The 25,700-nt window shown below is 46.9% G+C and overlaps 1 protein-coding gene across 1 annotated transcript in view; it reads right to left on the bottom strand.

The window, feature by feature from the left end:
* The window catches only part of LOC126109392 (chaoptin), a 331,789-nt gene that overhangs the window by 305,288 nt on the left and 801 nt on the right, over positions 1 to 25,700 (bottom strand). The window lies entirely within an intron of this gene.

Here is a 25,700-nt window from a genome sequence, read left to right as displayed (position 1 = left end):
GATTACTGAATGATCCTGTAACGAAGCGCGCTGCTCTCCGTTGGATCTTCTCTATATCTTCTATCAACCCTATCTGGTACGGATCCCACACTGCTGAGCAGTATTCAAGCAGTGGGCGAACAAGCGTACTGTAGCCTACTTCCTTTGTTTTCGGATTGCATTTCCTTAGGATTCTTCCAATGAATCTCAGTCTGGCACCTGCTTTACCGACGATCAACATTATATGATCATTCCATTTTAAATCACTCCTAATGCGTACTCCCAGATAATTTATGGTATTAACTGCTTCCAGTTGCTGACCTGCTATTTTGTAGCTAAATGATAAAGGATCTATCTTCCTGTGTATTCGCAGCACATTACACTTGTCTACATTGAGATTCATTTGCCATTCCCTGCACCATGCGTCAATTCGTTGCAGATCCTCCTGCATTTCAGTACAATTTTCCATTGTTACAACCTCTCGGTACACCACAGCATCATCCGCAAAAAGCCTCAGTGAACTTCCGATGTCATCCACCAGGTCATTTATGTATATTGTGAATAGCAACGGTCCTATGACACTCCCCTGCGGCACACCTGAAATCACTCTTACTTCGGAGGACTTCTCTCCATTGAGAATGACATGCTGCGTCCTGTTATCTAGGAACTCCTCAATCCAATCACACAGTTGGTCTGATAGTCCATATGCTCTTACTCTGTTCATTAAACGACTGTGGGGAACTGTATCGAACGCCTTGCGGAAGTCAAGAGACACGGCATCTACCTGTGAACCCGTGTCTATGGCCCTCTGAGTCTCGTGGACGAATAGCGCGAGCTGGGTTTCACATGACCGTCTTTTTCGAAACCCATGCTGATTCCTACAGAGTAGATTTCTAGTCTCCAGAAAAGTCATTATACGGGACGCTGCAACAAAATTGAGTAATCCGACAGTGAGCACGGACGCTTATAAGCGTCAGCCGCGCTGGCTCGCGGGTTGTTTTCACGCTTATAAGCGCCAGCCGCAGCGAGATGAGAAAGCTCATTCACATGCATTCGACGTCTCTTTAATAGCAGAAGCCGCAATACAGCAATCGTATCGAAGCACAGAGGCGTCACGGTATCGACCCCACCCTAACACGTTAAGATCTAACTACTTGATAAGTAAAGTGTAACGCAACGTAACCTAGCCGTCTTGACCCTGCCGTAAACTAACGAGGGAGATCTGACGCACTATGACAACGCTGTCGGCCGATGTTATCGGCCGACGGCATGTGACGAGTGTTGTCGGTGCCACTGTGTGTGTGTGTGTGAGTGAGTGTGTGTGTGTGTGTGTGTGTGTGTGTGTGTATGTGTGTGTGTGTGTTTATGGGCTTATTGGCGCTCAACGTCGAGGTCATCAGCGCCCTGACACACATAAAAGGGAACGCATGCGGACAGACCTATAGGGTGTTTCAAAAATGACCGGTATATTTGAAACGGTAATAAAAACTAAACGAGCAGCGATAGAAATACACCGTTTGTTGCAGTAAGCTTGGGACAACAGTACATTTTCAGGCAGACAAACTTTCGAAATTACAGTAGTTACAATTTTCAACAACAGATGGCGCTGCGGTCTGGGAAACTCTATAGTACGATATTTTCCACATATCCACCATGCGTAGCAATAATATGGCGTAGTCTCTGAATGAAATTACCCGAAACCTTTGACAACGTGTCTGGCGGAATGGCTTCACATGCAGATGAGATGTACTGCTTCAGCTGTTCAATTGTTTCTGGATTCTGGCGGTACACCTGGTCTTTCAAGTGTCCCCACAGAAAGAAGTCACAGGGGTTCATGTCTGCCGAATAGGGAGGCCAATCCACGCCGCCTCCTGTATGTTTCGGATAGCCCAAAGCAATCACACGATCATCGAAATATTCATTCAGGAAATTAAAGACGTCGGCCGTGCGATGTGGCCGGGCACCATCTTGCATAAACCACGAGGTGTTCGCAGTGTCGTCTAAGGCAGTTTGTACCGCCACAAATTCACGAAGAATGTCCAGATAGCGTGCTGCAGTAATCGTTTCGGATCTGAAAAATGGGCCAATGATTCCTTTGGAAGAAATGGCGGCCCAGACCAGTACTTTTTGAGGATGCAGGGACGATGGGACTGCAACATGGGGCTTTTCGGTTCCCCATATGCGCCAGTTCTGTTTATTGACGAAGCCGTCCAGGTAAAAATAAGCTTCGTCAGTAAACCAAATGCTGCCCACATGCATATCGCCGTCACCAATCCTGTGCACTGTATCGTTAGCGAATGTCTCTCGTGCAGCAATGGTAGCGGCGCTGAGGGGTTGCCGCGTTTGAATTTTGTATGGATAGAGGTGTAAACTCTGGCGCATGAGACGATACGTGGACGTTGGCGTCATTTGGACCGCAGCTGCAACACGGCGAACGGAAACCCGAGGCCGCTGTGGGATCACCTGCTGCACTAGCTGCGCGTTGCCCTCTGTGGTTCCCGTACGCGGTCGCCCTACCTTTCCGGCACGTTCATCCGTCACGTTCCCAGTCCGTTGAAATTTTTCAAACAGATCCTTTATTGTATCGCTTTTCGGTCCTTTGGTTACATTAAACCTCCGTTGAAAACTTCGTCTTGTTGCAACAACACTGTGTTCTAGGCGGTGGAATTCCAACACCAGAAAAATCCTCTGTTCTAAGGAATAAACCATGTTGTCCACAGCACACTTGCACGTTGTGAACAGCACACGCTTACAGCAGAAAGACGACGTACAGAATGGCGCACCCACAGACTGCGTTGTCTTCTATATCTTTCACATCACTTGCAGCGCCATCTGTTGTTGAAAATTGTAACTACTGTAATTTCGAAAGTTTGTCCGCCTGAAAATGTACTGTTGTCCCAAGCATATTGCAACAAACGGTGTATTTCTATCGCTGCTCGTTTAGTTTTTATTGCCGTTTCAAATATACCGGTCATTTTTGAAACACCCTGTAATAACACTGAAACACACACGAGAAGAAAGCAGTCAAAGAAGGAAAATGCCCGGCCGCGGTGGTCTCGCGGCTCTTGGCGCTCAGTCCGGAACTGCGTGACTGCTACGGTCGCAGGTTCGAATCCTGCCTCGGGCATGGATGTGTGTGATGTCCTTAGGTTAGTTAGGTTTAAGTCGTTCTAAGTTTTAGGGGACTGATGACCACAGATGTTAAATCCCATAGTGCTCAGAGCCATTTGAACCATTTTTGAAGGAAAATGCGACATAAGAAAGTAGAACGTAAGGAAAGGGAAAACGTAGCAACAAGAATGCCACACTAAATTGCCATTGGCTGGCCACTTACACAAAATATGGGCGAGCTTGTCACACAGTGAGCAAATTAAGATCCTCTCCACGAAATCTTTGTAAAAACATTTGACATGGCACAGAACTTTAAAACTTTAACCACATTCGTCCGAGTGTTGCCTGAAAGGGATGACAGGTCCGCTGGCAAGTCAGCCGCGGCCCGCTGGTCAGAAAATAAAACGCAATCCAATAAAACGTGGCGCACAGTGACCTGGACGCCACAAGCATCACACACTGGAGGGTCCTCCCGCCGGAGCAGGAAGCCGTGCGTCATAGGGCTGTGGCCTCTCCGAAGCAGAGTGAGGAGAACCTCGTCCCGTCGACGGGGCTGAAAGGAAGTACACCACACACGCGTTGTGGGCTTGACTATACGGAGCTTATTGTCAGTCACTTCCAGCCACCCATCCTCCCACCGACGCACGACTCGTGAGCTCAACAGCGAGGTGAGTGCGTGCAGGGGTATAGCACACTGACAAGCGAACATCCCCATCGCACCCCCCTCAGATTTAGTTATAAGTTGGCACAGGGGATAGGCCTTGAAAAACTGAACACAGATATATCGAGAAAACATGAAGAAGTTGTGTGGAACTATGAAAAAATAAGTAAAATATACAAACTGGGTCGTCCATGCGTAAGATAGGTAATATTTAGGGCAATGTGACGCGAAGAGCTCCGTGGTCCCGTGGTTAGCGTGAGCAGCTGCGGAACGAGTGGTCCTTGGTTCAAATCTTCCCTCGACCGAAAATTTTAACTTTTTATTTTCAGTTTATGTGAAAAACTCTTATGTTTTCATCACTTTTTTTGGAGTGATTATTACATCCACAAGAAAACCTAAATCGGGCAAGGTAGAAGAAACTTTTCACCCATTCGCCAAGTGTACTAGTTAGGTGGGTCGACAACATATTCCTGTCATGTGACGCACATGCTGTCACCAGTGTCGTATACAAAATATCAGACGTGTTTTCCTGTGGAGGAATCGGTTGACCTATGACCTTGCGATCAAGGTTCCCATTGGAGAGCCACATCCTTTCGTCAACTAATCACACGGTTTTGCGGTGCGGTCGCAAAACACAGACACTAAACTTATTACAGTGAACAGAGACGTCAATGAACGAACGGACAGATCATAACTTTGCGAAAATAAAGAAAGGAAAATTTTCAGTGGAGGGCAGATTTGAACCAAGGACCTCTCGTTCCACAGCTGTTCACGCCAACCACGTGACCACGGCGCTCCTCGCCTCACATTGCCCTTAATATTGCATATCTTACGCATGGACGACCCAGTTTGCATATTTTGCTTATTTTTTCATAGTTCCACACAACTTCTTCCTGTTTTCTCGACTGATCTGTGTTCAGTTTTTCAAGGCCTATCCATTGTGCCAACTTATAAGTAAATCTGAGAGGGGTGCGATGGGGATGTTCCCTTGTGAGATACTTGTGGGTCAAGACACGCCTCCTTGGCACTGTGAACGCGCCCTAAAAGCACCTCACGGGTTACATTTACAGCGACGCACGCCGTTACTCACCCGAGGCTCGAGCTGCGTGCTGTGGCGGCGACGCGCGGCCGCCGTCTGTCTCTATTGAGAGCGTGTGGTGTGTGTGCTCAGGTCGGCAGCGCGCCAGCGACTAAACCGCAGCCGCCGCCGCCGCCGCCGCCAGGCGCTGAGGCTCCGGTTACCACGCCGCATACACTGTGTGCTCCACGCCGCGTTAACTGGACCCGCGCCGTGCCGTGACGGAGCTGTGCTGTGTGCGGCACACCGGCACAGCCGAGCACGTACGTAGAAACCCGAGCCACCTCCACCCCATACTAGGGGCTCCAAGTCTCACGTATTACCCGCGATCTCCCGTATTTGAACACATTTTTTCATAATCTCGTGGCTACCGTAGATCCAGGCACAATGTGCGAGTTCTTAACTTTATTTTTTACGTATGTAAAAATTCAGAGTGTGTCAAAAAGAATCGCCCGATTAAAGAAAAATATAACTATTATACAGGGTGATTCAAAAAGAATACCACAACTTTAAAAATGTGTATTTAATGAAAGAAACATAATATAACCTTCTGTTATACATCATTACAAAGAGTATTTAAAAAAGTTTTTTTCACTCAAAAACAAGTTCAGAGATGTTCAATATGGCCCCCTCCAGACACTCGAGCAATATCAACCCGATTCTCCAACTCGTTCCACACTCTCTGTAGCATATCAGGCGTAACAGTTTGGATAGCTGCTGTTTTCTCTCGTTTCAAATCATCAATGGTGGCTGGGAGAGGTGGCCGAAACACCATATCCTTAACATACCCCCATAAGAAAAAATCGCAGGGGATAAGATCTGGGCTTCTTGGAGGCCAGTGATGAAGTGCTCTGTCACGGGCTGCCTGGCGGCCGATCCATCGCCTCGGGTAGTTGACGTTCAGGTAGTTACGGACAGATAAGTGCCAATGTGGTGGCGCTCCATCCTGCTGAAATATGAATTGTTGTGCTTCTTGTTCGAGCTGAGGGAACAGCCAATTCTCTAACATCTCCAGATACTGTAGTCCAGTTACAGTAGCACCTTCGAAGAAAAAGGGACAAAAACTTTATTGGCTGAAATGGCACAGAAAACGTCCACCTTAGGCGAGTCACGTTCATACTGAGTTCTTTCCCGCGGATTCTCGTCGATTAACTTCTGCCGTACTCAATAACACAAAAAGCTTTCTGTTGAGCGGTCGCCATCTTAGCATCAACTGACGCTGACGCCTAGTCAACAGCGCCTCAAGCGAACAAATGTACAACTAAATGAAACGTTATAGCTCCCTTAATTCGCCGACAGATAGTGCTTAGCTCTGCCTTTTGTCGTTGCAGAGTTTTAAATTCCTAAAGTTGTGGTATTCTTTTTGAATCACCCTGTATTATTTGAGATATGAGCGTGAAAAACGTACCGTTGAAAAAGGCAGACTCTCGAGTTTTTCATGGTTCCAATGGCTCTGAGCATTATGGGACTTAAATTTTGAGGTCATCAGTCGCCTAGAACTTAGAACTACTTAAACCTAACTAACTAAGGACATCACACACTTCCATGCCCCAGACAGGATTCGAACCTGCGACCGTAGCTGTCGCGCAGTTCCAGACTGTAGCGCCTAGAACCGCTCGGCCACTCCGGCCGGCGAGTTTTACATGGTTCCTGCTCGGTAGCAGCAGACTAAAGGCCGAAATACTAAATGTCTTTTTCCAAAGCTGTTTCACAGAGGAAGACTGCACTGTAGTTCCTTCTCTAAACTGTCGCGCAGATGACAAAATGGTAGATATCGAAATAGACGACAGAGGGATAGAGAAAAAATTAAAATCGCTCAAAAGAGGAAAGGCCGCTGGACCTGATGGGATACCAGTTTGATTTTACACAGAGTACGCGAACGAACTTGCCCCCCTTCTTGCAGCGGTGTACCGTAGGTCTCTAGAAGAGCGTAGCGTTCCAAAGGATTGTAAAAGGGCACAGGTCATACCCGTTTTCAAAAAGGGACGTCGAACAGATGTGACAGACATTTATCTCTAACGTCGATCTGTTGTAGAATTTTGGAACACGTATTATGTTCGAGTATAATGACTTTTCTGGAGACTAGAAATCTACTCTGTAGGAATCAGCATGGGTTTCGAAAAAGACGATCGTGTGAAACCCAGCTCGCGCTATTCGTCCACGAGACTCACGGATTCCCAGGTAGATCCGTGTTTCTTGACTTCCGCAAGGCGTTCGATACAGTTCCCCACAGTCGTTTAGTGAAGTAAGAGCATATGGACTATCAGACCAATTGTGTGATTGCATTGAAGAGTTCCTAGATAACAGAACGCAGCATGTCATTCTCAATGGAGAGAAGTCTTCCGAAGTAAGAGTGTGCCGCAGGGGAGTGTCGTAGGACCGTTGCTATTCAGAATATACATAAATGACCTTGTGGATGACATCGGAAGTTCACTGAGGCTTTTTGCGGATGATGCTGTGGTATATCGAGAGGTTGTAACAACTGAATATTGTACTGAAATGCAGGAGGATCTGCAGCGAATTGACGCATGGTGCAGGGAATGGCAATTGAATCTCAATGTAGACAAGTGTAACGTGCTGCGAATACATAGAAAGAAAGATCCCTTATCATTTAGCTACAATATAGCAGGTCAGCAACTGGAAGCAGTTAATACCATAAATTATCTGGGAGTACGCATTAGCAGTGATTTAAATTGGAATGATCATATAAAGTTCATCGTCGGTAAAGCAGATGCCAGACTGAGATTCATTGGAAGAATCCTAAGGAAATGCAATCCGAAAACAAAGGAAGTGGAATACAGTACGCTTGTTCGCCCACTGCTTGAATACTGCTCAACAGTGTGGGATCCGTAGCAGATAGGGTTGATAGAAGAGATAGAGAAGATCCAACGGAGAGCAGCGCGCTTCGTTACAGTATCATTTAGTAATCGCGAAAGCGTTACGAAGATGATAAATAAACTCCAGTGGAAGACTCTGCAAGAGAGACGCTCAGTAGCTCGGTATGGGCCTTTGCTGAAGTTTCGAGTACATACCTTCACCGAGGAGTCGAGCAGTTTATTGCTCCCTCCTACGTATATCTCGCGAAGAGGCCATGAGGATAAAATTAGAGACATTAGAGCCCACACAGAGGCATACCGACAATCCTTCTTTCCACGAACAATACGAGGCTGGAATAGAAGGGAGAACCGATAGAGGTACTCAAGGTACCCTCCGCCACACACCGTCAGGTGGCTTGCGGAGTATGGATGTAGATGTAGATGGAGATGTGCGCCCACTTCAGCTCTAGTAAAAATCGTTTCAGGACAACAGAAAGCGTTTTGTGTCCAACGCTTTGCGCCGTGCGGGTCAGTAGTAACCGTTCAGCGTGACTTTCGTATTAGGTATGGTTTGCATCCTCCACAGCACAGAGCATTACACCACGGCATGAACAATTCCGAGACACAGGTATTTTGTGTAAAGCCAACTCGCCGGGACGTCCCCAAGTGTTTGTCACAGGCGTCGAACCCAAGCGCCATAGTTTCACAAGGAGTCCGCAGAAAACCGTTCGCCGTGCAGCTCGACAGCTCAACATGCCCGTCCACAGCTCGTGGTCTAGCTAGCGTTGCTGCCTCTGGTCCTCACGGTGTCCCGGGTTCATTCCAGGCCGGGTCGGGGATTTTGTCCGCGCGGGGACTGTGTGTTTGGTTGTCTTCATCTCGTTATCATTCGGGTAGTAGCGAGACTGAAAATGGAAAGACTGGAACTTGTACGGGCGCTGATGACCACGATGTTGAGCGCCCAACAAACCAACATCATCATCATCATCGACATGCTCCCTGATGTCCGTCTGGCGTGTGTTGCGTCGACATTTACACATGATACCATACAAAACTCTTCGTCAAGGTGACAAACAACAAATGTGGAGTTGTGTAATTTCGTTCTTTTCATGATGGAGGATGACAGTTTTGTTCCACCCTTAGTGTTTGGTGACGAGGCAACATTCCAGTTAAGAAGAAAGGTGAACCGTCATAATGTGTGAATATGGGGTACGGCACGACCACATGAGGTTGCACAACATGAGAGGAACTCTTCAAAATTCAAGGCATTTTCTGCAGTCTCACGGGAAAAGGTGTATGGTGCATTTTTCTGTGCCGAGAACACAGTTACAAGAAGCACATATCTCGATATGCTTGAGAACTTTCTTTTCCCACAGTTGGGGACTGATTCGAACGACTTCATTTACCGACAGGATGGGGCACCGCCACACTAGCATCTGGAAGTGCGGGAATTTTTAAATCAAAGGGTTACTGAACGATGGATCGGTCGCACTGGACCAAATAATTCAGCCTTACGTTAAAGGCCTGGCCGTATGTGATTATTTCTTGTGGGTGTTTGCAAAAGACCCTGTTCATGTGCCTCCGTTACCATCCAGCAACAATGAATGAACTGAGGCATCGCATAACAGCAGCTGTGTGTAGCTCATGCTCGCTGCACTATGGGATCAATCTGAATACCGCATTGACATATGCTGCGCATCTCAAGGGAGGCATACTGAACACATATGAAAAAAATCATTGTACACTCCTGGAAATTGAAATAAGAACACCGTGAATTCATTGTCCCAGGAAGGGGAAACTTTATTGACACATTCCTGGGGTCAGATACATCACATGATCACACTGACAGAACCACAGGCACATAGACACAGGCAACAGAGCATGCACAATGTCGGCACTAGTACAGTGTATATCCACCTTTCGCAGCAATGCAGGCTGCTATTCTCCCATGGAGACGATCGTAGAGATGCTGGATGTAGTCCTGTGGAACGGCTTGCCATGCCATTTCCACCTGGCGCCTCAGTTGGACCAGCGTTCGTGCTGGACGTGCAGACCGCGTGAGACGACGCTTCATCCAGTCCCAAACATGCTCAATGGGGGACAGATCCGGAGATCTTGCTGGCCAGGGTAGTTGACTTACACCTTCTAGAGCACGTTGGGTGGCACGGGATACATGCGGACGTGCATTGTCCTGTTGGAACAGCAAGTTCCCTTGCCGGTCTAGGAATGGTAGAACGATGGGTTCGATGACGGTTTGCATGTACCGTGCACTATTCAGTGTCCCGTAACGATCACCAGTGGTGTACGGCCAGTGTAGGAGATCGCTCCCCACACCATGATGCCGGGTGTTGGCCCTGTGTGCCTCGGTCGTATGCAGTCCTGATTGTGGCGCTCACCTGCACGGCGCCAAACACGCATACGACCATCATTGGCACCAAGGCAGAAGCGACTCTCATCGCTGAAGACGACACGTCTCCATTCGTCCCTCCATTCACGCCTGTCGCGACACCACTGGAGGCGAACTGCACGATGTTGGGGCGTGAGCGGAAGACGGCCTAACGGTGTGCGGGACCGTAGCCCAGCTTCATGGAGACGGTTGCGAATGGTCCTCGCCGATACCCCAGGACCAACAGTGTCCCTAATTTGCTGGGAAGTGGCGGTGCGGTCCCCTACCGCACTGCGTAGGATCCTACGGTCTTGGCGTGCATCCGTGCGTCGCTGCGGTCCGGTCCCAGGTCGACGGGCACGTGCACCTTCCGCCGACCATTGGTGACAACATCGATGTACTGTGGAGACCTCACGCCCCACGTGTTGAGCAATTCGGCGGTACGTCCACCCGGCCTCCCGCATGCCCACTATACGCCCTCGCTCAAAGTCCGTCAACTGCACATACGGTTCACGTCCACGCTGTCGCGGCATGCTACCAGTGTTAAAGACTGCGATGGAGCTCCGTATGCCACGGCAAACTGGCTGACACTGACGGCGGCGGTGCACAAATGCTGCGCAGCTAGCGCCATTCGACGGCCAACACCGCGGTTCCTGGTGTGTCCGCTGTGCCGTGCGTGTGATCATTGCTTGTACAGCCCTCTCGCAGTGTCCGGAGCAAGTATGGTGGGTCTGACACACCTGTGTTAATGTGTTCTTTTTTCCATTTCCAGGAGTGTATATGTCTATTAGTTTCAAAAATATAGACGTGCCAAGTCTGATGATTTTGTTTGATACACCCTGTATTTTTCGACCATTTTAAATTATCGCGCACAATCAGAATTCTTTGAAACTTAGGATAGCAGAGACAACTCATTCTACGTCGACACTATGTCTATCGATTACCTTTGAAATAGTCAACCAACGCTTCGCGGTCAGATCGTCTCAATGCCGGTACTCAATGTGAATCGTTGGTCAAGATTTTTATAATGCACAGCGAGGACGAAGTTAAAACACCACAATAAAACCACCAAAGTATACGTGTATATATCTTACGAAGTGGGAAGTTTTATGTTCCTGGATTGCACCTGCACGGTCAAATGCTTGTTAAGCAAATTGCTGAATCTGCAAACGTTGCACATGGCGGCAAGAACGATTGTATACAGCACATCAATACTTCACGTATTCAATTATTACTATCTATTCAAAAAAATATACACACACTGAACAGCCAAAGAAACTGGTACACCTGCGTAATATATTGTAGGGGCAGCCGAGCACGCAGGAGTGCGGGAACACGACGTGGCATGCACTCGGCTTACGTCTGAAGTAGTGCTGGAGGGAACTGACACCATGAATCCTGCATGTCCGTCCATAAATACGTAAAGTGCGAGGGCGTGCCGGTCTCTTCTGAACAGCACTTTGCAAGGTATTCCAGATATGCTCAATAATGTTCAAGTCAGGCGAATTTGGTGGCCAGTGGAAGTGTTTAAACTCAGGAGAGTGTTCTTGGAGCCACTCTGCAGCAGTTCTGGACGTGTGGAGTGTCGCATTGTCCTGCTGGAATTGCCCAACTCCGTTGGAATGCACAATGGACATGAATGGATGCAGGTGATCAGACAGGATGCTTACGTACGTGCCATCTCTCAGAGTCGTATCTAGATGTATCAGGGGTCCCATACGACTTCAACTGCACACGCCCGACGCAATTACAGGGTCTCTACCAGCTTTAACAGTCCCCTGCTGACTGCGGGGTCAATAGATTCATGAAGTTGTCTCCATACCGGTACACGCCCATCCGTTCGATACAGCTTGATACGAGACTCGTCCGTCCAGGCAACATGTTTCCAGTCATCAACAGTCCAACGTCGGTGTTGACGAGCCCAAGCGAGGCTTAAGGGTTTGTGTAGTGCAGTCATCAAGGGTACATGAATGAGGCTTCGGCTTTGAAAGCCCATTCGATTATGTTTCGTTGAATGGTTCGCACGCTGACACTTGTTGATGTCCGAGCATTGATATCTGCAACAATTTGCGGAAGAGTTGCACTTCTGTCACGGTGAGCGATTCTCTTCAGTCATCGTTGGTCCCGTTATTGCAAGATCTTTTTCCGGTCGCAGCGATGTCTGAGATTTGATGTTTTAGCAGATTCCTGATATTCACGGTACACTTCTGAGATAGTCGTACGGGAAAATCCACATTTCATCGCTACCTCGGCAATGAAGTGTCCAATCACACGTGTGCCGACCATAACAGCACGTTCAAATTCACTAAGTCTGCCGTTGTTGGCAGCTGTAACCGATCTAACAACTGCGCCAGACACTTGTGTTACAGCCGGCCGGTGTAGTCGAGCGGTTCTAGGCGCTACAGTCTGGAACCGCGCGACCGCTACGGTCGCAGGTTCGAATCCTGCCTCGGGCATGGATGTGTGTGGTGTCCTTAGATTAGTTAGGTTTAAGTAGTTCTAAGTTGTAGGGGACTGATGACCTCAGAAGTTAAGTCCCATAGTGCTCAGAGCCATTTGAACTTGTGTTACATAGGCGTTGCCGACTGCACCGCCGTATTCTTCCTGTTTACATACACTCCTGGAAATTGAAATAAGAACACCGTGAATTCATTGTCCCAGGAAGGGGAAACTTTATTGACACATTCCTGGGGTCAGATACATCACATGATCACACTGACAGAACCACAGGCACATAGACACAGGCAACAGAGCATGCACAATGTCGGCACTAGTACAGTGTATATCCACCTTTCGCAGCAATGCAGGCTGCTATTCTCCCATGGAGACGATCGTAGAGATGCTGGATGTAGTCCTGTGGAACGGCTTGCCATGCCATTTCCACCTGGCGCCTCAGTTGGACCAGCGTTCGTGCTGGACGTGCAGACCGCGTGAGACGACGCTTCATCCAGTCCCAAACATGCTCAATGGGGGACAGATCCGGAGATCTTGCTGGCCAGGGTAGTTGACTTACACCTTCTAGAGCACGTTGGGTGGCACGGGATACATGCGGACGTGCATTGTCCTGTTGGAACAGCAAGTTCCCTTGCCGGTCTAGGAATGGTAGAACGATGGGTTCGATGACGGTTTGCATGTACCGTGCACTATTCAGTGTCCCGTAACGATCACCAGTGGTGTACGGCCAGTGTAGGAGATCGCTCCCCACACCATGATGCCGGGTGTTGGCCCTGTGTGCCTCGGTCGTATGCAGTCCTGATTGTGGCGCTCACCTGCACGGCGCCAAACACGCATACGACCATCATTGGCACCAAGGCAGAAGCGACTCTCATCGCTGAAGACGACACGTCTCCATTCGTCCCTCCATTCACGCCTGTCGCGACACCACTGGAGGCGAACTGCACGATGTTGGGGCGTGAGCGGAAGACGGCCTAACGGTGTGCGGGACCGTAGCCCAGCTTCATGGAGACGGTTGCGAATGGTCCTCGCCGATACCCCAGGACCAACAGTGTCCCTAATTTGCTGGGAAGTGGCGGTGCGGTCCCCTACCGCACTGCGTAGGATCCTACGGTCTTGGCGTGCATCCGTGCGTCGCTGCGGTCCGGTCCCAGGTCGACGGGCACGTGCACCTTCCGCCGACCATTGGTGACAACATCGATGTACTGTGGAGACCTCACGCCCCACGTGTTGAGCAATTCGGCGGTACGTCCACCCGGCCTCCCGCATGCCCACTATACGCCCTCGCTCAAAGTCCGTCAACTGCACATACGGTTCACGTCCACGCTGTCGCGGCATGCTACCAGTGTTAAAGACTGCGATGGAGCTCCGTATGCCACGGCAAACTGGCTGACACTGACGGCGGCGGTGCACAAATGCTGCGCAGCTAGCGCCATTCGACGGCCAACACCGCGGTTCCTGGTGTGTCCGCTGTGCCGTGCGTGTGATCATTGCTTGTACAGCCCTCTCGCAGTGTCCGGAGCAAGTATGGTGGGTCTGACACACCTGTGTCAATGTGTTCTTTTTTCCATTTCCAGGAGTGTATATGTCTATTAGTTTCAAAAATATAGACGTGCCAAGTCTGATGATTTTGTTTGATACACCCTGTATTTTTCGACCATTTTAAATTATCGCGCACAATCAGAATTCTTTGAAACTTAGGATAGCAGAGACAACTCATTCTACGTCGACACTATGTCTATCGATTACCTTTGAAATAGTCAACCAACGCTTCGCGGTCAGATCGTCTCAATGCCGGTACTCAATGTGAATCGTTGGTCAAGATTTTTATAATGCACAGCGAGGACGAAGTTAAAACACCACAATAAAACCACCAAAGTATACGTGTATATATCTTACGAAGTGGGAAGTTTTATGTTCCTGGATTGCACCTGCACGGTCAAATGCTTGTTAAGCAAATTGCTGAATCTGCAAACGTTGCACATGGCGGCAAGAACGATTGTATACAGCACATCAATACTTCACGTATTCAATTATTACTATCTATTCAAAAAAATATACACACACTGAACAGCCAAAGAAACTGGTACACCTGCGTAATATATTGTAGGGGCAGCCGAGCACGCAGGAGTGCGGGAACACGACGTGGCATGCACTCGGCTTACGTCTGAAGTAGTGCTGGAGGGAACTGACACCATGAATCCTGCATGTCCGTCCATAAATACGTAAAGTGCGAGGGCGTGCCGGTCTCTTCTGAACAGCACTTTGCAAGGTATTCCAGATATGCTCAATAATGTTCAAGTCAGGCGAATTTGGTGGCCAGTGGAAGTGTTTAAACTCAGGAGAGTGTTCTTGGAGCCACTCTGCAGCAGTTCTGGACGTGTGGAGTGTCGCATTGTCCTGCTGGAATTGCCCAACTCCGTTGGAATGCACAATGGACATGAATGGATGCAGGTGATCAGACAGGATGCTTACGTACGTGCCATCTCTCAGAGTCGTATCTAGATGTATCAGGGGTCCCATACGACTTCAACTGCACACGCCCGACGCAATTACAGGGTCTCTACCAGCTTTAACAGTCCCCTGCTGACTGCGGGGTCAATAGATTCATGAAGTTGTCTCCATACCGGTACACGCCCATCCGTTCGATACAGCTTGATACGAGACTCGTCCGTCCAGGCAACATGTTTCCAGTCATCAACAGTCCAACGTCGGTGTTGACGAGCCCAAGCGAGGCTTAAGGGTTTGTGTAGTGCAGTCATCAAGGGTACATGAATGAGGCTTCGGCTTTGAAAGCCCATTCGATTATGTTTCGTTGAATGGTTCGCACGCTGACACTTGTTGATGTCCGAGCATTGATATCTGCAACAATTTGCGGAAGAGTTGCACTTCTGTCACGGTGAGCGATTCTCTTCAGTCATCGTTGGTCCCGTTATTGCAAGATCTTTTTCCGGTCGCAGCGATGTCTGAGATTTGATGTTTTAGCAGATTCCTGATATTCACGGTACACTTCTGAGATAGTCGTACGGGAAAATCCACATTTCATCGCTACCTCGGCAATGAAGTGTCCAATCACACGTGTGCCGACCATAACAGCACGTTCAAATTCACTAAGTCTGCCGTTGTTGGCAGCTGTAACCGATCTAACAACTGCGCCAGACACTTGTGTTACAGCCGGCCGGTGTAGTCGAGCGGTTCTAGGCGCTACAGTCTGGAACCGCGCGACCGCTACGGTCGCAGGTTCGAATCCTGCCTCGGGCATGGATGTGTGTGGTGTCCTTAGATTAGTTAGGTTTAAGTAGTTCTAAGTTGTAGGGGACTGATGACCTCAGAAGTTAAGTCCCATAGTGCTCAGAGCCATTTGAACTTGTGTTACATAGGCGTTGCCGACTGCACCGCCGTATTCTTCCTGTTTACATACACTCCTGGAAATTGAAATAAGAACACCGTGAATTCATTGTCCCAGGAAGGGGAAACTTTATTGACACATTCCTGGGGTCAGATACATCACATGATCACACTGACAGAACCACAGGCACATAGACACAGGCAACAGAGCATGCACAATGTCAGCACTAGTACAGTGTATATCCACCTTTCGCAGCAATGCAGGCTGCTATTCTCCCATGGAGACGATCGTAGAGATGCTGGATGCAGTCCTGTGGAACGGCTTGCCATGCCATTTCCACCTGGCGCCTCAGTTGGACCAGCGTTCGTGCTGGACGTGCAGACCGCGTGAGACGACGCTTCATCCAGTCCCAAACATGCTCAATGGGGGACAGATCCGGAGATCTTGCTGGCCATGGTAGTTGACTTACACCTTCTAGAGCACGTTGGGTGGCACGGGATACATGCGGACGTGCATTGTCCTGTTGGAACAGCAAGTTCCCTTGCCGGTCTAGGAATGGTAGAACGATGGGTTCGATGACGGTTTGGATGTACCGTGCACTATTCAGTGTCCCCTCGACGATCACCAGTGGTGTACGGCCAGTGTAGGAGACCGCTCCCCACACCATGATGCCGGGTGTTGGCCCTGTGTGCCTCGGTCGTATGCAGTCCTGATTGTGGCGCTCACCTGCACGGCGCCAAACACGCATACGACCATCATTGGCACCGAGGCAGAAGCGACTCTCATCGCTGAAGACGACACGTCTCCATTCGTCCCTCCATTCACGCCTGTCGCGACACCACTGGAGGCGGGCTGCACGATGTTGGGGCGTGAGCGGAAGACGTCCTAACGGTGTGCGGGACCGTAGCCCAGCTTCATGGAGACGGTTGCGAATGGTCCTCGCCGATACCCCAGGAGCAACAGTGTCCCTAATTTGCAGGGAAGTGGCAGTGCGGTCCCCTACGGCACTACGGTCTTGGCGTGCACCCGTGCGTCGCTGCGGTCCGGTCCCAGGTCGACGGGCACGTGCACCTTCCGCCGACCACTGGCGACAACATCGATGTACTGCGGAGACCTCACGCCCCACGTGTTGAGCAATTCGGCGGTACGTCCACCCGGCCTCCCGCATGCCCACTATACGCCCTCGCTCAAAGTCCGTCAACTGCACATACGGTTCACGTCCACGCTGTCGCGGCATGCTACCAGTGTTAAAGACTGCGATGGAGCTCCGTATGCCACGGCAAACTGGCTGACACTGACGGCGGCGGTGCACAAATGCTGCGCAGCTAGCGCCATTCGACGGCCAACACCGCGGTTCCTGGTGTGTCCGCTGTGCCGTGCGTGTAATCATTGCTTGTACAGCCCTCTCGCAGTGTCCGGAGCAAGTATGGTGGGTCTGACACACCGGTGTCAATGTGTTCTTTTTTCCATTTCCAGGAGTGTATCTCTGTATTTGAATACGCATGCCTATACCAGTTTCTTTGGCGCTTCAGTGTATAAACGGCCTCGACCTCAAAATGTCAAAGTTTATGCGGTTATGTTATTTGTAGTGACAATATTTATAATTCGGAAATAGTGAGAAAATCCTCTGTTAACATAACAAATTTTATATACTTCCGATATGTTAACTAAGAGTGTAACTGTTTAAATAATTGGCCAGTGAGAAGTCAAATTTATATCAAAGCGTGCCTACCCTAAGAGTCGTCAGGTGGTTTTTCGCTTGTGTTTAGGCGGAGATACGCAATTTTGTTTTTGCAACGTGTAGCTGTAATCATCCCAACAAAATACTGCTCATGGAATCTTTCATGCGACACCCAATGTCGACGGAAGGCGTCGATTTGTTCCCTGTTAGAAATAAAATGATTTTTAAAGCGGAATTTTACTTTCCAGTTCGATAGAGTGGAACCAAATTAGTCAAGTGCGTTATTCGCTTTATCGAAGTGTGTTAACAGGGGCAGTGTAACAGGAAGAATGACCAGTACTGCAAAAGCGACAGCATCACCCTAGCCCGCGCTGCCTGTCCCCGCCAAATATGCAGCGCTGCCCGGTCGCTACTGGAGTACTGCTTACTCTCCGGATTATGCTGCCCCACTTAATTCATTTCTATAAAACGAATATCGCAAAAGACTAATTTGGGAGAGCTCTTTGGAATGGGTGCGCAAAATTCCGCTTTAAAAATTATTTTGTTTCTAACAGGGAGCAAACCGACGCCTTCTGTCGACATTGAGTGTCGCGTGAAAGACTTCATGAGCAGTGTTTTGTTGGGGTGATTCCAGCTACAAGCTGAAAAAATAAAATTGCATATCTCCGCCTAAACACAAGAGAAAAAGCGGCTGACGACTCTTAGGATAGACAAGCTGTGATATAAATTTGGCTTTTAACTGGCTAATTATTTAACCAGTTACACTGTTGATTAACATATCAGAATTATATAAAATTTGTTATGCTAACAGAGGATTTTCTCACTAGTTCTGAATTACAAATATCGTCACTTTTTTTTTTTTGTCATCAGTCTACTGACTGGTTTGATGCGGCCCGCCACGAATTCCTTTCCTGCGCTAACCTCTTCATCTCAGAGTAGCACTTGCAACCTACGTCCTCAATTATTTGCTTGACGTATTCCAATCTCTGTCTTCCTCTACAGTTTTTGCCCTCTACAGCTCCCTCTAGTACTATGGAAGTCATTCCCTCATGTCTTAGCAGATGTCCTATCATCCTGTCCCTTCTCCTTATCAGTGTTTTCCACATATTCCTTTCCTCTTTGATTCTGCGTAGAACCTCCTCATTCCTTACCTTATCAGTCCATCTAATTTTCAACATTCGTCTATAGCACCACATCTCAAATGCTTCGATTCTCTTCTGTTCCGGTTTTCCCACAGTCCATGTTTCACTACCATACAATGCTGTACTCCAGACGTACATCCTCAGAAATTTCTTCCTCAAATTAAGGCCGGTATTTGATATTAGTAGACTTCTCTTGGCCAGAAATGCCTTTTTTGCCATAGCGAGTCTGCTTTTGATGTCCTCCTTGCTCCGTCCGTCATTGGTTATTTTACTGCCTAGGTAGCAGAATTCCTTCACTTCACTGACTTCGTGACCATCAATCCTGATGTTGAGTTTCTCGCTGTTCTCATTTCTACTACTTCTCATTACCTTCGTCTTTCTCCGATTCACTCTCAAACCATACTGTGTACTCATTAGACTGTTCATTCCGTTCAGCAGATCATTTAATTCTTCTTCACTTTCACTCAGGATAGCAATGTCATCAGCGAGTCGTATCATTGATATCCTTTCACCTTGTATTTTAATTCCACTCCTAAACCTTTCTTTTATTTCCATCATTGCTTCCTCGATGTACAGATTGAAGAGTAGGGTCGAAAGGCTACAGCCTTGTCTTACACCCTTCTTAATACGAGCATTTCGTTCTTGATCGTCCACTCTTATTATTCCCTCTTGGTTGTTGTACATATTGTATATGACCCGTCTCTCCCTATAGCTTACCCCTACCTTTTTCAGAATCTCGAACAGCTTGCACCATTTTATATTGTCGAACGCTTTTTCCAGGTCGACAAATCCTATGAAAATGTCTTGATTTTTCTTTAGCCTTGCTTCCATTATTAGCCGTAACGTCAGAATTGCCTCTCTCGTCCCTTTACTTTTCCTAAAGCCAAACTGATCGTCACCTAGCGCATTCTCAATTTTCTTTTCCATTCTTCTGTATATTATTCTTGTAAGCAGCTTCGATGCATGAGCAGTTAAGCTGATTGTTCGATAATTCTCGCACTTGTCGGCTCTTTCCGTCTTCGGAATTGTGTGGATGATGCTTTTCCGAAAGTCAGATGGTACATCGCCAGACTCATATATTCTACACACCAACGTGAACAGTCGTTTTGTTGCCACTTCCCCCAATGATTTTAGAAATTCTGATGGAATGATATCTATCCCTCCTGCCTTATTTGACCGTAAGTCCTCCAAAGCTCTTTTAAATTCCGATTCTAATACTGGATCCCCTATCTCTTCTAAATCGACTCCTGTTTCTTCTTCTATCACATCAGACAAATCTTCACTCTCATAGAGGCTTTCAATGTATTCTTTCCATCTATCTGCTCTCTCCTCTGCATTTAACAGTGGAATTCCCGTTGCACTCTTAATGTTACCACCGTTGCTTTTAATGTCACCAAAGGTTGTTTTGACTTTCCTGTATGCTGAGTCTGTCCTTCCGACAATCATATCATTTTCGATGTCTTCACATTTTTCCTGCAGCCATTTCGTCTTAGCTTCCCTGCACTTCCTATTTATTTCATTCCTCAGCGACTTGTATTTCTGTATTCCTGATTTTCCCAGAACATGTTTGTACTTCCTCCTTTCATCAATCAACTGAAGTATTTCTTCTGTTACCCATAGTTTCTTCGCAGCTACCTTCTTTGTACCTATGTTTTCCTTCCCAACTTCTGTGATGGCCCTTTTTAGAGATGTCCATTCCTCTTCAACTGTACTGCCTACTACGCTATTCCTTATTGCTGTATCTATAGGGTTAGAGAACTTCAAACGTACCTCGTCATTCCTTAGTACTTCCGTATCCCACTTCTTTGCGTATTGATTCTTCCTGACTAATGTCTTGAACTTCAGCCTACTCTTCATCACTACTATATTGTGATCTGAGTCTATATCTGCTCCTGGGTACGCCTTACAATCCAGTATCTGATTTCTGAATCTCTGTCTGACCATGATGTAATCTAATTGAAATCTTCCCGTATCTCCCGGCCTTTTCCAAGTATACCTCCTCCTCTTGTGATTCTTGAACAGGGTATTCGCTATTACTAGCTGAAACTTGTTACAGAACTCAATTAGTCTTTCTCCTCTTTCATTCCTTGTCCCAAGCCCATATTCCCCTGTAACCTTTTCTTCTACTCCTTCCCCTACAACTGCATACCAGTCGCTCATGACTATTAGATTTTCGTCCCCCTTTACATACTGCATTACCCTTTCAATATCCTCATACACTTTCTCTATCTGTTCATCTTCAGCTTGCGACGTCGGCATGTATACCTGAACTACCGTTGTCGGTGTTGGTCTGCTGTCGATTCTGATTAGAACAACCCGGTCACTGAACTGTTCACAGTAACACACCCTCTGCCCTACCTTCCTATTCATAACGAATCCTACACCTGTTATACCATTTTCTGCTGCTGTTGATATTACCCGATACTCATCTGACCAGAAATCCTTGTCTTCCTTCCACTTCACTTCACTGACCCCTACTATATCTAGATTGAGCCTTTGCATTTCCCTTTTCAGATTTTCTAATTTCCCTACCACGTTCAAGCTTCTGACATATCGTCACTACAAACAACATAACCGTATAAGCTTTCTCATTCTTGTGTTGAGTCCGTTAATACACTGAAGCGCCAAAGAAACAGGTATAGGAATGGGTATTCAAATACAGAGATATGTAAACAGGAACAATACGGCGCTGCAGTCGGCAACGCCTATGTAAGACTAGTGTCTGGCGCAGTTGTTAGCTCGGTTACAGCTGCCAACAATGGCAGGTTACCAAGACTTAGTGAATTTGAACGTGGTGTTATAGTCGGCACACATGTGACTGGACACATCATTTCCGAGGTAGCGATGAAATGGGGATTTACCAGCACGACGATGTCACAAGTCTGCCGTGAATATCATGAATCCGGAAAAACATCAAATCTCAGACATTGCTGCGGCCGGAAAAAGATCCTGCAATAACGGGACCAAGGCGTGATTCCAGCTACGCACTGCAAAATCGAAACTGAAAATATATGCTGAAAAACCAGAGGCAATGATAGTGAAGACTGTCAGGAAATACACCCTGTACAAAGTCAAGTCGTTGTTTAACATTGTTACCAAAACTCTCGAAAAATGCTTGACCAATTTACTTCAAATTTTTAAAAGATACTCAAATGAATATTTGTACAGACAAAGACTATATATTTTTGATATTTAGAAATATATACGTAACAGATAAATCAAAGATATTGTGACCATAAATCTCGAAAAGTTCGTGACGGATTTACTTCAAATTTTCACACGATACACTTGTAAACATCAAAGAGACGCGGGATGTATATCATCTTAAAACGATGTTTATCGTCTTAAAGCGAAAATTTAGAGGTTTTGTATTAAAACGGACAGCGGGCGAGAAAATACTGTTACTATGCTATATATATATATATATATATATATGAATTTGTCCAGCTATGGACCGCTTACAACTTAAGACTTGGTGTTTCTTTTTCTTCCGTTCTTCCCAGTACTTCTTCATTTTCTCGCCAACTGCTCGTCTCTTCTCATCCGTCCACACTCTCTTGGGTCTAGGTTTTGGCTCATCTTCTTCATAGTTTGCGTTTTCTATCAGTAACCTGAAGTGATTCCTATACAATTTCAAACAAAAATTGTATGCACATGAAAGTGCTGTTTTTCTCCTTCTTGTTTTACAGAAAACAGAAAACATGTATTTATAGCTTCTCAGACTCTGAATCGTCCGAAACTTGTAATTCTACCCATTCGCAGATTAAAACTACGCGAAATGCTGTCATTGAATCTATTCCCACATATCTATCGGCTTCAGAGATGTCTTTCATGCGCCATATACCCATGATCCGACCTGGTTTACTCATTCATTTTAAGTACCTACAATAAAGGTATCGCCGGCCGGATTATGGTGTACGCGTTCATTGAGACAGTGTTTGCGCAACAATCGCCGACATAATGTAACTGAGGCGGAATAAGAGGAGCCAGCCCGCATTCGCCGAGGCAGATGGAAAACCGCCTTAAAAACCATCCACAGGCTGGCTGGCACACCAGACCGCCGACCGGAGTGGACGAGCGGTTCTAGGCGCTACAGTCTGGAACCGCGCGACCGCTGCGGTCGCAGGTTCGAATCCTGCCTAAGGCATGGATGTGTGTGATGTCCTTAGGTTAGTGAGGTTTAAGTAGTTCTAAGTTCTAGGGGACTGATGACCACAGTAGTTAAGTCCCGTAGTGCTCAGAGCCATTTGAACCAATAAAGGTATCTTTTGTAATAACAATACAACAAAGCTCAAGGTCAGAAGGGGTGGTGGTCGGGGGGGGGGGGGGGGGATAAGAGGACAGAGAAAGAGGACAGGAAATGGAAAAAATTGGAAATTTGTCGTAAGTTCGTATGGGACCAAACTGCTGAGGTCATCGGTGCCTAGGCTTACACATTACTTAATCTAAGTTAAACTAACTTACGCTAAGGACAACACACACACCCATGCCCGAGTGAGGACTCGAAGCTCCGACGGTAGGAAATGGACCAAGAGAAGGGCGAGGGGGTGCACAGAGAGAAAATAGGAGGGGGAGGAGATGGACAGAGAGAAATGGGGGAGGAGGTGATGCACACTACCATTTGAGCGAAACATTACGAATGCAGATATATCACAGAATATTTATTGCATTACTGTAACTTGTGCGCACAAAATGTTGGAAAACGTTATATTCCACGTTTTACTAATAACATTGTGTCTCATAATACATGTAATGGTTTGAGAGTGAAAAGTTCGAAACCAGTCACAAATAATAAATGTTATTTGCAACTCTGACGGAAACTCTAATTAATAAATTAGAAATATACTGATTTGTTGATACCAACACAGTGTTGGAATTACGTAAAAATAAATTTGCCAAATCATAACAATCAGCGGACACTGTACCACGGTGTAAACGCTAGGATAGGAGAGTGATAACTGAGCTGCGGAAATCAGTGCAAGTGCACGGCAAAGGGTACTTTCCATTCAACCTAGTACCAGGGCTTCGTTTTTTATTGTATTTACTAGCGAACCCGGCAATACTTCGCAGTTACCAAATATGTATCTGAGTTGGATGTCAGAAAGAACACACACCATATCCATATAAGTATATAGAAATGTATCGGGCGAAGAATCCCCGTCTAAGGCAACAATTTGTAAACTGGTGCAGCGAGAATTCTGGAAAGATTGATTTTGTTTTTGTTTTTTTCTTACAAAAGGACCGCGCCTACCCGTCATCACCGATTTAGTTCATATTTATGATACCTGCAGGGCTTCGCCAGAAGTGAAAGTGACGGAAGTGCGAGCTCCACGTGGCCAACCGATCAGAAGAAAACAGCATTTTTGGCGCGTGCCGGACGATGCACGAGGCATGTATGTTACAATAGCTGACGCGCAGCCAACAGCGTGGCCGCAATAGGAACACCAGTTGGTTGTTTGGGGAAGGAGACCAGACAGCGTGGTCATCGGTCTCATCGGATTAGGGAAGGAAGTCGGCCGTGCCCTTTCAGAGGAACCACCCCGGCATTTGCCTGGAGTGATTTAGGGAAATCACGGAAAACCTAAATCAGGATGGCCGGACGCGGGATTGAACCGTCGTCCTCCCGAATGCGAGTCCAGTGTCTAACCACTGCGCCACCTCAACGAAGTTAACCGCTGTTGGTTTCGGCTAGCATTTGGATGGGTGATCGTCTGGGACTGCCGAATGCTGTTAGTTTAATTGACACGCCGTGGTCGGCGCGACGGAAAGAGCGCAGGATGGTAATCAAAAGATTGTTGAAACGAGTCCCTATTCGGATTTTTTTTATTTTAAATATAGCGGAATAATGTTCAATAAATCGTATTTATTAATATTTTCATAAAACGCCGACAAGGAAAATTTGGGATAGGAAATATTTTTCCAAGAAAGGATTGTTCTTGCAGCGTCCATGAGTACGACATGCTTCGCCGTTCCCAAGAAAGGATTGTAATTAAAGCGTACAGGATGTGTTATTTCGTTAGTTTCATTTTGACTTCCGAGCAGCCCTCTGCAGCTACACGCGATTTGTAGGTTCCTGGTGAAAATATAATCACATCCCGAGATCGCTGCATCAAAATACGTTCCGGTTGTACTCGTACATCATCAGCTGTCCTCGGCTATATTTTGCGAAACGACGTGTTACGCGTGATTTCTTGCCAAACTGTACGATAAGAGTCGATCTTTTCTGAATGTAAACCAAGTTTGAAACTTTTCATTCTCTAAACCAAGTCTGTTTTTCTACATAAACTTTAAAACAAGAATGCAGTTGTAAAAGTACAGCGTTTACAACGTATGTAAATTGCTGAGAAAGTTACTGCTTCTCCTGTTCTTACGATGAATAACACTTCAGCGTGTATAGATCATTTTATGTACGAAGTTCTCGTACACGCCCTGCGATCCCTTCCTGGGAATTTATTTCTAACCCCAAAATTTCCTTTACCTTTCCTTTTCAGTCCTTTTTAATAGCAATAACTACAATAAGTCGAAGATTATTTAAGTTTATGTGCAGTGTAAGAAACGTAAACATTGAAAATAAAAAATAGTTTTTGCATCAGGAATCGACCCCCACGACAGTCGGATTACCGTTATGGACACTTTTCACTGCGCCAGCCGCTACCTGGAAGCTAAGTCAATATAAATGGCACACACCTCGCCCTACCCGAACCAAAAACACTATTTTCTTCTAAACAGTTGGTCATCTGTAGCTTCCACTTCTGTCATTTTGATTTTTGGCCAAGACCTGCATATATAATAAATTTCGACGAAATCGGTGGTGATGAATAGGCGCAGACCCCTTTTTAGTGATGAATTTCGTGAAGGACGTCTAAGAATTGCTGTTACCGATGCAAATATAGCCGCTGTTGGTGCAATAACGCCTGAAGAATATCGACGGACGTCTTATAAATTTATTCGGGCGACATTGGGCGTTGGTATGAGTCAAATCCAAAACATCTTACATCAACAATTAGACGTGAGAAAACTTCGCTGTCGATAGAATCCACATG

This window comes from Schistocerca cancellata, chromosome 12 (genome assembly GCF_023864275.1).
Source record: "Schistocerca cancellata isolate TAMUIC-IGC-003103 chromosome 12, iqSchCanc2.1, whole genome shotgun sequence".
In the NCBI taxonomy this organism is placed as follows: domain Eukaryota; kingdom Metazoa; phylum Arthropoda; class Insecta; order Orthoptera; family Acrididae; genus Schistocerca; species Schistocerca cancellata.
Note: the sequence above shows the minus strand (reverse complement) of the source record. Positions and strands in the feature narration are given on the sequence as shown.